This window comes from Palaemon carinicauda, chromosome 41, assembly GCF_036898095.1.
Source record: "Palaemon carinicauda isolate YSFRI2023 chromosome 41, ASM3689809v2, whole genome shotgun sequence".
Classification (NCBI taxonomy): Eukaryota; Metazoa; Arthropoda; class Malacostraca; order Decapoda; family Palaemonidae; genus Palaemon; species Palaemon carinicauda.
In genome coordinates this window covers 27,608,741-27,623,264 of record NC_090765.1, presented here as the reverse complement: position 1 = coordinate 27,623,264, position 14,524 = coordinate 27,608,741, and the positions used below count along the sequence as shown (strand labels likewise).

Sequence of the window (14,524 nt, the reverse complement as noted above, 5' to 3'; positions counted from 1 at the left end):
CTTCACCAGGAACAGACAACTGTAGAATCCCAGAGGCCCCCTCTTGGATGACTTCTAGTGCATTCTCCATCCTTGCATAGAAATTTAATAATCTCTCTCTCTCTCTCTCTCTCTCTCTCTCTCTCTCTCTCTCTCTCTCTCTCTCTCTCTCTCTCTCTCTCTCTCTCTCTCTCTCTCTCTCTCTCTCATTTTTGCTAAAAAAAATGTTTTTTGAGTAACTGTTCAAGGTCATGAGATATCTGTTGGTAAATTGCTTTACTGATAGATTAAGGTTAATGTTCCAGGTATTTATGAATGAAATAATGCTTTACAGAACTAAAGTTATATAATAGTAATAGTATAGCTGCTGACAACACATTGGACATTTTAGTCCTCTGCCTGCGTATTTTAAATTATTTTATAAACTTGTAACTTTTAACCGGGAAATTTATTACAAAATAAAAAAGACTAAAGTAGTTGATATTTCAAAAATAACTTGTTTTATAAGGGTTTTCACACTAGTGATTGATCCAGGATTGTTGAAAGTATCACTAAAAAGAAGCCACCAATTTCCCCTCAGCTTTTAGTGGAATAGGAAATATGGGATGATCAGGCTTGTTGGTTGACTGATGGTTTCCACTTGAAAACCTCATTCAGGGATCCTTCCATTCTTAGTACCAAGCCTGGATGGTATGAAGGGGATGTTGACCCAGTTGCAATGGGGCTATCCCTTGCAGCCTCAGAAATGCCCTTTATTCCCACACAAGCCTTGGGTGACAGAGCAAATGCATGTACCCCTGAAGTGCCTATGAGGTCTCATCAGGAATATTTGCAGACCGATCTGTACTTGGGCTTTTTAGCCTTAGCAGATGAAAAATCCTACCTTGGGATCATGGAGACATTGATCTTGGCCTCTCAGGCTGCAAGGATGAATCTTTCCTCTTAGACTGAAACCTTGTGCATGGTGATTGCTCACTTATGAATCTGTTCACTTCTTGTTGTGTCTGCTTTTATGAAAACTTACGCTTTCAGAAGGCAGTGAGCATTACCCGAGAATGAGAGCACGCTAGAAGGACTTGGTCACTGAGAATCCTCTCCTAAGGATTGCGAACTGAATAACAAGTGCACTCATATCAGATGATGATGGCAAAAACTCCAAATCAATCAATCAGTGATATCAGATGAAGAATATGTGAAAACCGGTGAGTGCGTGTGCACAGTAGTGTGTGTGAACAGGTGATCACTTGGGAGCAGGCGATAGCTTATAGGCAGGTGCGTGTTTGCTAACCAATTATTCAATAGGTGAATGGATGCGAAAAAGTGAGTGAGTTAGTACTAACAATTGACTGCTTGTGAACAATAGTGACTTCTGGAACAGGTGAGCGAGTGCTAACAGAAAATTGCGTGCTAAAAGGAAGGTCTGAGCGAATAGGGAGAGTTCGGGATCTAGTGAGTATGCTCAACCAGAAGAGCATTCACGAACAGTAGCACGTACACAAACAGGTGAGCGAGTGCCAACAGAAGAGTGCATGTGAATAGACGAGCACTCGTGCACATATGAGTGTGCATTAGCTAGAGAATGCAAGTGACCAGATGAATGTTCAAGTGCAGACGAATGTGCACTAACCTGTTCACTCTCTCCAGTTAGCGTGCACTTGTCTGATCTTGAATACTCACCTGTTGTGTATGCACAGATCTCTCTCGTCCTCTTCGATATGAAGTCTTAGAAAATTCATCTTTGGAAGAGGTGAGGGTATGCCTTGTAGCAGCTGGAGATCTGGAGGTACACTTGTCATGCTCCTTGTATGGGACTGAAAAGGTTCAAGGCACTCCCTCTTCTCCTTTAGAAGGCAGGTAGTACTAAGAGACTCCACCATAGAGAGGGTGGTCTGGGCAATTTCCTTACCTTACTCAAAGGCATCATAAAAGATTCCTTAGATGGAATATCCGGCCCTTCTTATCTTGTTCTCCTTCCAAGGGGATGAAGCACCACAGCCATTACATCCCAGTTGGACAACTGATACAGGTTTGTTATGCATTGGAGAACCTTTCTTGCAAAATATGTGCTGCTTAGAAGCAATTCCTTCATCCTCCTCATTATTGGGGAGAAAGGGTTGATGTTTTCCCTTAATATTATTTTTGATGTTTTGTCCGACACTTGCGACATTATCTGCTTAGAGAGATAGGTGTTCCGGGACTTGAGACTAGCTTCCTTTTAAGCCAGTACTGGCCAAGGTCCTAACAGGTTTTGCATCAATGATTAGCTGCTGATTATTGGAGTCACATTTCTCGTTCCTGTACTGGACCAGGAAGGACAACATCTTCAGGGAAGGAAAGAACCTTCCAGTCTGGTTTCATGGGACTGTCTCTCACCTAAGAATGAGTCTCAATTTAAAGGAGGATTATTCGTTTATGTATAGAAACAAATTGCAAATTTTAAAGTAATTTATATTTTTGCTAACTACAAACTTGAGTGCTTCAAGTTACACTTCCCCCTCAGTCCTTGAGCCAAAGGTCAAAATTGACGTGTAGGCTGTTGGCTCCCCACACCTACCTCTTGCTAACTACTATACCCATCTTTCTAGATATTTGGTGGCTGTTTGCGCTCTTGCTGAAAGTACTCCTATTTGAATTAAAGGATTGGGGTTTGTATACCTTAGTAAGGCAAAATGCCAGATACTGTAATTTGATTCATAATGTTTCCCTCCATTCATATTGTTGACCCATAGTTAGATTTTTTCGGTATGGTATCTAGGGAGGTGTATTATTTGTTTATAATCTTTAAAATGTGTGTTTAGTTACCTGAAGAGTAAAAAAGTATTGAGAAATGATGGGGACAGAGTTCTTCTTAAGAGCACATTCTTCCGTGAAGTGGAGACCTTTTCTTTTGCATTTTACTTCTCATAAAATTAACCTTCCCTTCTTTTCAAATTGCATGTGCTTTCCCTATGCTGTTTGATCGAAAAGTAAAGAGATTTGTTTTTGTGTCATTTGATCAAGAATGGTTGTATTTTGTATATTTGCTTTCTTTCTTCTTGATTTTTATTCAGTTGTATTTTCTTTCACCTGCCAAATATCGGACTTCATTTCAGTATATTTAGTAAGATTTGCCGAGAAGCATCCCATAGATTTTTCCAATAATTTTTATAGTGGTCTTCTGAGTATTTTTAAACTGATTGGGACATGTAAGATCATGTCCCTACCAAGAATAGAATATACATTAAATGTATAATAAATTCTGCTTTAACGGTGAATAATTCTCATTATGTTGCATAACTTACAACTATTAAAAGATATATTGAATTTTGTTTCGTTTATCGTACATGATACAGTATACAATATTCAATGGGTTCGTTTTACTTTGTAATCTTAATGTGTAAGTGTTTTTTTTATTAATTAAATCGGTTATAATTTGTTTCATTATTGTTCTTTCTCTTTTACCAAGTTTTAGTTTTAAGTTATATCCCATAAAACAGCCATATGCTTGCTTCTGGTAATTTATTTATGCTAAACGTTTTTTTACCTTTTAATTGTCAGATATAATTATATCGGTATGGATTGCCAATTCTAATTCAGATATAGTTATATCGGTATGGATTGCCAATTCTAATTCAGATATAGTTATATCGGTATGGATTGCCAATTCCAATTCAGATACAATTATATCGGTATGGATTGCCAATTCCAATTCAGATATAATTATATCGGTATGGATTGCCAATTCCAATTCAGATAGAATTATATCGGTATGGATTGCCAATTCTAATTCAGATATAGTTATATCGGTATGGATTGCCAATTCCAATTCAGATATAGTTATATCGGTATGGATTGCCAATTCCAATTCAGATATAATTATATCGGTATGGATTGCCAATTCTAATTCAGATATAGTTATATCGGTATGGATTGCCAATTCCAATTCAGATACAATTATATCGGTATGGATTGCCAATTCCAATTCAGATATAATTATATCGGTATGATTGCCAATTCCAATTCAGATATAATTATATCGGTATGGATTACCAATTCCAATTCAGATATAATTATATCGGTATGATTGCCAATTCCAATTCAGATATAATTATGTCGGTATGATTGCCAATTCCAATTCAGATATAATTATGTCGGTATGATTGCCAATTCCAATTCAGATATAATTATATCGGTATGATTGCCAATTCCAATTCAGATATAATTATATCGGTATGGATTACCAATTCCAATTCAGATATAATTATATCGGTATGGATTGCCAATTCCAATTCAGATATAATTATGTCGGTATGATTGCCAATTCCAATTCAGATATAATTATATCGGTATGATTACCAATTCCAATTCAGATATAATTATATCGGTATGATTACCAATTCCAATTCAGATATAATTATATCGGTATGATTGCCAATTCCAATTCAGGTATAATTATATCGGTATGGATTGCCAATTCCAATTCAGATATAATTATGTCGGTATGATTGCCAATTCCAATTCAGGTATAATTATGTCGGTATGGATTGCCAATTCCAATTCAGATATAATTATGTCGGTATGATTGCCAATTCCAATTCAGGTATAATTATGTCGGTATGGATTGCCAATTCCAATTCAGATATAATTATGTCGGTATGATTGCCAATTCCAATTCAGGTATAATTATGTCGGTATGGATTGCCAATTCCAATTCAGATATAATTATGTCGGTATGATTGCCAATTCCAATTCAGGTATAATTATGTCGGTATGATTGCCAATTCCAATTCAGATATAATTATGTCGGTATGATTGCCAATTCCAATTCAGATATAATTATGTCGGTATGATTGCCAATTCCAATTCAGATATAATTATGTCGGTATGATTGCCAATTCCAATTCAGATATAATTATGTCGGTATGGATTGCCAATTCCAATTCAGATATAATTATGTCGGTATGATTGCCAATTCCAATTCAGATATAATTATGTCGGTATGGATTGCCAATTCCAATTCAGATATAATTATGTCGGTATGATTGCCAATTCCAATTCAGATATAATTATGTCGGTATGGATTGCCAATTCCAATTCAGATATAATTATGTCGGTATGATTGCCAATTCCAATTCAGATATAATTATGTCGGTATGGATTGCCAATTCCAATTCAGATATAATTATGTCGGTATGATTGCCAATTCCAATTCAGATATAATTATGTCGGTATGGATTGCCAATTCCAATTGAGATATAATTATGTCGGTATGATTGCCAATTCCAATTCAGATATAATTATGTCGGTATGGATTACCAATTCCAATTGAGATATAATTATGTCGGTATGATTGCCAATTCCAATTCAGATATAATTATATCGGTATGGATTACCAATTCCAATTCAGATATAATTATATCGGTATGATTGCCAATTCCAATTCAGATATAATTATGTCGGTATGATTGCCAATTCCAATTCAGATATAATTATGTCGGTATGGATTACCAATTCCAATTCAGATATAATTATGTCGGTATGATTGCCAATTCCAATTCAGATATAATTATGTCGGTATGATTGCCAATTCCAATTGAGATATAATTATGTCGGTATGATTGCCAATTCCAATTCAGATATAATTATGTCGGTATGATTGCCAATTCCAATTGAGATATAATTATGTCGGTATGATTGCCAATTCCAATTCAGATATAATTATGTCGGTATGGATTACCAATTCCAATTCAGATATAATTATGTCGGTATGATTGCCAATTCCAATTCAGATATAATTATGTCGGTATGATTGCCAATTCCAATTGAGATATAATTATGTCGGTATGATTGCCAATTCCAATTCAGATATAATTATATCGGTATGGATTACCAATTCCAATTCAGATATAATTATATCGGTATGGATTGCCAATTCCAATTCTAATGCCCTAACAAAATCTGATTTCTCACTCCCTTACCTTTTCCTTATCAGCTCATCCGTAGCCTCTCCCAGACCACCTTTTGCCCGACGCATTCATTCTCGGATGGCTTTACTCTTCGCTGATAATCTCCATTTAATGCAAAGGCCTCCTAAGAAAGCAGTTTTCATTCTCGTTTAATCTTCCGCGATCTGTTAAATCTCCGCTCCCTCGGTGGTCCAATTTAACCTCCGTCTGGACGCTTGGTGGTCCCTAATGTGGTCCCTTAAGGTTTTATGAGATAAAAAAAAGATTATCCCTTATAATCGTATATACTTAGCGAACGTTTGGTTCTCAGACACGCAAAACTACCTCTTCTATTTTGTAGTGCTATATGTTTAAGGCATTTTTTTTGCTTGTTGGTTCATGATCTTGCAATTTTCCTCATCATAGTATAGGCTGTTAAACTATAATTAGTCTTGTGATTTAATTTAATCTAAATCATTTAGCTCATTTCATTGGTCGTGGGATTGAATTGATTTCAATTGAAATATATATATATATATATATATATATATATATATATATATATATATATATATATATATATATATATAAAAATATATATATATATATATATATATATATATATATAAATATATATATATATATATATATATATATATATATATATATATATATATATATATATATATATATATATATATATACATATATATATATAATGTATATATATATATATATATATATATATATATATGTATGTATATATATATATATATATATATATATATATATATATATATATATATATATATATATATATATATATATATATATATATATATATACATTATATATATATATAAAATGTGCATGCATGACGTGCCATGGTCAGTGTTATAGCGCGTTTTCATCTGAATTTTTTTTTTTTATTTTATCACAATTATGAGGGAATGTTTTACATTGAAAATTATAGCTGTTACCACGGTCTTTGTAAATCTTGTTACAAATGTAAAATGACTAAATTTCCTTTGCTAACTCAAGAGTAGAGATGACTGCAGTACTCGTGGAGTCCATATATCACGACGTTATTTATGTTACTTTATGGCGACAGACTAAATTAGTGCATTAAGATGTCACTGCTGACCTCTTATTTGTGTTTATATAGGGTTAAAGTTTGTTAGTATTAAGTTAGCATATCCAAGGTTTAGGTTCTGCTATTGCCTTGATACATATTAATATTCGGTGTGTGTGAAGGCAAAAGAAAAATGAGCTGTAACCAGAGAGGGAGAGATCCAATGTAGTCCAACGACCCAAACAGATCTTTAGTGGTAATAACTTAACGGGTGGCTGGTGCCTTGGCTAACCTACTGCCTGTAGATGTGGAAGAGAACATTCTTAGTAAGTGTATTTTTAGCCATTAATTAGTGGTAAGTGATACTAGATTCAGACGGGACTAAGCAGGTAAATCATGCGCAGCATTATTATTATTATTATTATTATTATTGTGGCGAACGAAGTTAGTAATTTTATATGAAATTTAAAAATTTTCGCTAACGAATCTCGCCCAACCCATAGCCCAGTCATTCCCTTTTATTATCATCGTGGTTTTTTTTTTTTTTTTTTTTTTTTTTTTTTTTGGGTGGGGGGGGGGGCGGAGGGGGTGGGGCAGCTGATATTTCCGGCGGCGGAGTCAATAATTTCTATACCAATAAGTATTCATATGAAATTTTAATGGATTATTTAGATATATATAAGCTTTGTTTCTGCCAATTTTCATGTTCATACCTACTATAGGCTTGCCTTGTTCGTAAGTGACGACTTTTAGCTAAAAAATCAGTGTGGAGCCCCAATTTACTCCTAGAGTTTTACAGATAAACAAAGTAATTTTCACAGGGTATTGATGGGTGTTATGTGCATTACATTCATACCAATTTTCGTATTGATGCTTGCCATAGAAAAGTCATAGTAGCCATTTTTCGATATCCGTGGGAGGCAGATTTTCGGTGGCGCCGTAAATTACTCGTAGAATACTTCACATATCTAAATACAATTTTCAGGGATTTATGTGATGAATATTTACTTTGTCCATACCAATTTTCATGTTGATATCTGCCTTATGAAAGCCACAACAAACGTTTATTTCGGTATGGATTGAATGGGTAATTTTGACTGTGGAGTAAAATTTTCCTAGAATAATTCACATATCCAAATGAAAATTTCAGGGATTGATGTGAAACATCGTTTCTCTGTTCCTGCCGAATTCCATAGTAATATCTACAATTGAAAAAACACAGCTATCATGCAGCCGTCTTTAATATGCTGTTAAATGTAGCAACATTACAGTGAACTGCGTGATAGTGAGTGACATCAACGAGGGACAAAGCCGATCTCATAAACAATATCCGTCCCGAGTTGCAGCTTGTTGTTATTATTATTATTATTATTATTATTGTTGTTGTTGTTGTTTTGTTTTTGTTGTTGTTGTTACTAGCTCGACTACAACCCTAGTTGGAAGAACATGATGTTATAAGTCCAATGGCTCCTACTGGGCAAAATAGCCCTGTGAGAAAAGGAAAAAGTTAAATGAATAAACTTTGAGAATTAAAAATTTATTAAATGTACAGATTTTTTTTTCATTTAGGCGGTAAAGCTTTCTCATGACATCCTTCCCGAAGAGCACTGTCCCTCCAAAGGTTGTTTTTGCTTGCGAAATCGGAAAGCGTTCAGGAAGTTTTATTAAGACGTGCGGGCTTGGATGCCTTCGTGTGTTACAAGACTTAAGTTATATGTGTTCGCTTGAATTAAAAATTTCTTTGCCATGTATTTCGATACACGTTGCTAATCTGGTTTAGACGTGATTAAGATGAAGTAAAATTCATGTTGAATTCAACCCATTTGCTAATACTGTAGTTAGATTATATTTGGAATATGGTAATCAATATGAAAATTTAATTTTTGTTTTTATAATTATTTGTTACTCGAGAATTTTGAATACGACCCGAATTTCTCTCTAGAAATTTTAATTAAAGAAAACGATGAAACGAAAACGCAACAGTGCAAGTGAATGTCAGCAATAAGCTAAAGAAAGATATGATAACCATAGCTACCTCATACGCGAATTTATTCGTTAAGATCGACTCCTGCTCAGCACATGCTTCCAATGATGTGACCTTGCTTACGGTGTCTTGGGAATCTCTTATGTATTACTCGAGTATTTTTCTTTCAGGCATTTTGCCTCTGGTGGGTCTCGTTATATCAGAAACCGAGGATGATTTAGCAATAAGGAAACTGTGGGAAAAAAGTCGTATATGATTGTCTGGAAGTTAATTTACTTCATTAAATATGATGTTCTGGATCGGGGTACGGATCATAAAAAACTGGTTCTAGTATAAAATATGATTGGAGAGCGATGATGGGATCTTAAGATGGTTCATCAAGTAGCTTATCATGTAAAGCTTACGGGAAATTTAACTATATAGTGTGCGAACATGTTTGATTTTATTATTGGTATTGTTAATGATTTACCATAAATGATCACTTTATTATAGAAAAGTTGCAGTGATAAGGATAAAAGTGATAATGTACAATAGTTGTGTGGAGTAATATCGCGGTAGGCGTTTTTATTAGATTTGTAAGGTTTCTAGCAGTTATTTAAAATTATTCCACACTAAAAAAAAAAAAAAAAACTAGTAATTGCCTTCCTTAGAAAGGAGAGGTAAGTAGAGAGCATATTCGGTAAAACAAATTTCGAAGATAATAAATGTGCCATTTAAAGTGAGTTCATGCAAAGAAGGAATAACTACACATTCAGGCGATGTTAAAACCTATACCCTCTCTGTTTGCTTGTTTAATTGGTGAGTCCAGTTTTAACCAGCGCGCATGACGAAAAGATTTGATGTTTGCACACGTGGGTTGGACAGAAATGGGAGTTGAGTACAGTAACTCAGATGGTTATTGCTTGTTTCTGATTTTTTTTTTCTGGAGTTGTATATATTTATCGGTTATATGAGCCTCGATGTTATGATATTTTCCATAATGCAATTATCTTGAGTCTAGACTTGAAGAAAAAAAAATGTATCTAAAAAAAAGGTAGGTTTGTCTCCTATGGTTGGAATGTTTTTAGTGAAACTAATCCGAGTGAAATATAAGAAATCATTCAAACTGTTTTACAATTATAAAAGTTATTATGAATGATTGATTGTTTCAAGACTGCTGTCACATTTGGAAGGACAGTACATTCCCTTTTAATTATTAATTCCTTTGTAGGGAGACATTCTTCCATTATGTCCCACAGGTGTGGGAACTGCCACTTTTACTAAATTGTAAAGGATCGGCGACCGAGTTTTAGCATGACAGTAACTTATAAGAGATCCAGCCCCTCGTAGGATCCCTGTTCCCTAATGAAAAGAACGGCTAGGTTACTAGGTAGTAAAGAACGGCTAGGTTACTTGGTTGTAAAGAACGGCTAGGTTACTAGGTAGTAAAGAACGGCTAGGTTACTAGGTAGTAATTATACGCAGCAAGTTTGAGTTACTGAGCCCGTAATGCAGAGCTGTAATCATGGAAACGCCATAAATGTACGAAAAAGGCATAGGATTTGTACCTCATCAAATCAGTATCTGCAAGTTTGATTCTTATCTCATTTCTTTAAAGTTAAATAATTGTAAGCAGTCTTCCAGAAGAAACCGCTTATTAAGGTAAAAGTGTGTTTTGAGCATTTTAAGTAGGTTCTCAATTTAGCACCATAAAAAGCCTTACTGTATTAATAAATGCATAAATTTGGCAGTTTTTTATATAATAACAGTTAAGTCCCCATATTTTTGTGTAAACCGGAAGTTGCAGAAGTTTTGATAATTCCATTTTGGCTACAGATATATACGCAGTGAAGAGCTTTTGTTAAATTCTAGAACATGAAGTGCTCTCACTGGAAACAATTCCCCACAATTGTTTGAAAATTACCTACTTGACATATCTTCCTGACTCTTCATATGAGAAGGGACCTTTAACCATTGTCTTAGCTCTGTATATTGTACTGATTTGATTTTTTGAATTATTAGTTAATTTAAGTGTTACGATAATACTTCAGAAAACTGGAAGTCTTCAGTACAATGATATGGTCACCGATGCTCACAAATTTTAGGTTGGCTGCTATGATTGTAAGTAGGTCGAGGAAAGCGGCTCCTCAACATCCGGATCTCAGCATTGATAATGTTTCTTTAACTATGTATGATTCATTAAAAATTTTAGGTATGATTCTCGACAGCTAATTTACTTTTAAGAAACACAGTAGGTCTTTGTCTTCTTCAATTACACAAAAGATTGGCTTATTGAGAAAGTCTTTCAAGATTTTCGGTGATCAATCTATTCTGAAGAAGTTTTTTAATTCTTTCATTCTACCTTGTTTCGAGTATTGTTCTCCTGTCTGCTCTTCAGCTGCCGATTCTCATCTTAACTTGTTGGACAGGAACTCACGGTCTATTAAAGTTCTTATTCCTGATCTAGATATTAATCTTTGGCACCTGGCACTGTCGTTCAATTAGTTCATTACGCATGTTGCATAAGATTTTTCATAATTATGACTATCCTTTACATACAGATATTCCTGGACAGTTCCATCCTGTTCATAATACTAGGCATGCAGTTAATTCTTATAGTCAGGCCTTTTCCACCGTGAGGCTCAATACTACACAGTATTCTAGAAGTTTTATTCCAGCTGTGAATCAGTAGAACTTCTAAAGTTCAAAGTTGCAGCAAATGTTTTTTTTTTTTTGTTGAACAGGCTAACATAAGTCTCTTTATAGTTGTATATGCATTATCTGTTTTATTGTTGTTAATGTTTTTTAAAATATTTTATTTAAATTTTTCATTACTTCTTATATTGTTTATTTATTTCCTTGCTTCCTATCCTCACTGGGCTATTTTTCCCTGTTGGAGCCCTTAGGCTTATAGCATTTTGCTTCTCCAACTAGGGTTGTAACTTTGATAATAATAATAATAATAATAATAATAATAATAATAATAATAATAATAATAATAATAATATGTTGTGGATTGTATTATCGAATTGCCTTAATTTTTTTCGCATTTTCAAATATGTTTTATCTACATATTTACTTGTACGTTAGTTCACCACTTTGTTTATTATGTAAACATTTTCCTTAATAAGGTTTTTCTCTTACAAATTCTTTACTGTGGAAGATTGCCTGAAAAACTTTTGTATTTAAGCTCTCATTTCATGAATATGAGAACTTAATGAATAATTATGATAACCGTAATGTATGTTGCCTTACGTAACTGTATTTGATATTTCAAATGTGTAGAGGGACTGTATCTCTGTTTTACTTTAAATTTGTAATTGTATATATCCTATGCATGCATGATGTATTTAACACGAATAATATGTTCTCACTTTTAATTAATTTAATTAACTGTATTAATTGTATCTAATAGGGATGGTTGGATGAATCTGATTGAGGCTCCTTGCGTTACACGTCGTTATAGGCGTTATTAATTAATAATAAATAATATTTAGCAATGGTAAACGCAATGTAGAAATGTGTCAAATCACAGAATAAAAGGCATCGATCATGACGACCCTTAGGGTCGTATAATCCCTGATTGAGCCCTATCGAGGATCGTCAGTTTTAAAGCCTTCGATCCAAACAAGGAGTTGGAGTCCAAATCCTTTTATCAACAAGGTGGAGGGGGCTCTTATTGGCACCGGCTTTTGCGCTTTTAACTACGTAGCAATAAAAGGATTTTGCTTCTTTATTTTCACATCTGAAATTTTATTGGATCAAATGTTCTTTTTTTTCCTATGAGAGGCCATGCGAATATTTAAAGTTTTTTTTTTTTCCTATGAGAGGCCATGCGAATATTTAAAGTTTTTTTTCGTATGAGAGGCCATGCTAATATTTAAATTTTTTTTTTCGTATGAGAGGCCATGGGAATATTTAAAGTTTTTTTTTTCGTATGAGAGGCCATGCGAATATTTAAAGTTTTTTTTTTTTCGTATGAGAGGCCATGCGAATATTTAAAGTTTTTTTTTTTTCGTATGAGAGGCCATGCGAATATTTAAAGTTTTTTTTTTTTCGTATGAGAGGCCATGCGAATATTTAAAGTTTTTTTTCGTATGAGAGGCCATGCTAATATTTAAAGTTTTTTTTTTCGTATGAGAGGCCATGCGAATATTTAAAGTTTTTTTTTTTTCGTATGAGAGGCCATGCGAATATTTAAAGTTTTTTTTCGTATGAGAGGCCATGCTAATATTTAAAGTTTTTTTTTTCGTATGAGAGGCCATGCTAATATTTAAAGTTTTTTTTTTCGTATGAGAGGCCATGCGAATATTTAAAGTTTTTTTTTTTTCGTATGAGAGGCCATGCGAATATTTAAAGTTTTTTTTCGTATGAGAGGCCATGCTAATATTTAAAGTTTTTTTTTTCGTATGAGAGGCCATGCTAATATTTAAAGTTTTTTTTTTCGTATGAGAGGCCATGCTAATATTTAAAGTTTTTTTTTTCGTATGAGAGGCCATGCGAATATTTAAAGTTTTTTTTTTTCGTATGAGAGGCCATGCGAATATTTAAAGTTTTTTTTCGTATGAGAGGCCATGCTAATATTTAAAGTTTTTTTTTTCGTATGAGAGGCCATGGGAATATTTAAAGTTTTTTTTTTCGTATGAGAGGCCATGCGAATATTTAAAGTTTTTTTTTCGTATGAGAGGCCATGGGAATATTTAAAGTTTTTTTTTCGTATGAGAGGCCATGCGAATATTTAAAGTTTTTTTTCGTATGAGAGGCCATGCGAATATTTAAAGTTTTTTTTTTCGTATGAGAGGCCATGCGAATATTTAAAGTTTTTTTTTTCGTATGAGAGGCCATGCGAATATTTAAAGTTTTTTTTTTTTTTTTGTATGAGAGGCCATGCAAATATTTAAAGTATTTTTTTCGTATGAGAGGCCATGCGAATATTTAAAGTTTTTTTTTTTCGTATGAGAGGCCATGCGAATATTTAAAGTTTTTTTTTTCGTATGAGAGGCCATGCGAATATTTAAAGTTTTTTTTTTTCGTATGAGAGGCCATTCAAATGTTTAAAGTTTTTTTTTGTATTAGAGGCCATGCGAATATTTAAAGTTTTTTTTTTTCGTATGAGAGGCCATGCGAATATTTAAAGTTTTTTTTTCGTATGAGAGGCCATGCGAATATTTAAAGTTTTTTTTTTTCGTATGAGAGGCCATGCGAATATTTAGAGTTTTTTTTTTCGTATGAGAGGCCATGCAAATGTTTAAAGTTTTTTTTTTGTATGAGAGGCCATGCGAATATTTAAAGTTTTTTTTTCGTATGAGAGGCCATGCGAATATTTAAAGTTTTTTTTCGTATGAGAGGCCATGCGAATATTTAAAGTTTTTTTTTCGTATGAGAGGCCATGCGAATATTTAAAGTTTTTTTTTCGTATGAGAGGCCATGCGAATATTTAGAGTTTTTTTTTTCGTATGAGAGGCCATGCAAATGTTTAAAGTTTTTTTTTCGTATGAGAGGCCATGCGAATATTTAAAGTTTTTTTTTTTCGTATGAGAGGCCATGCGAATATTTAAAGTTTTTTTTTCGTATGAGAGGCCATGC

General features: G+C 33.6%; 1 protein-coding gene across 2 annotated transcripts in view; it reads left to right on the top strand.

Annotated features, from left to right (window-relative positions):
* Positions 1 to 14,524, top strand: part of LOC137632468 (NADPH oxidase 4-like) — a 141,272-nt gene that overhangs the window by 13,842 nt on the left and 112,906 nt on the right. The window lies entirely within an intron of this gene.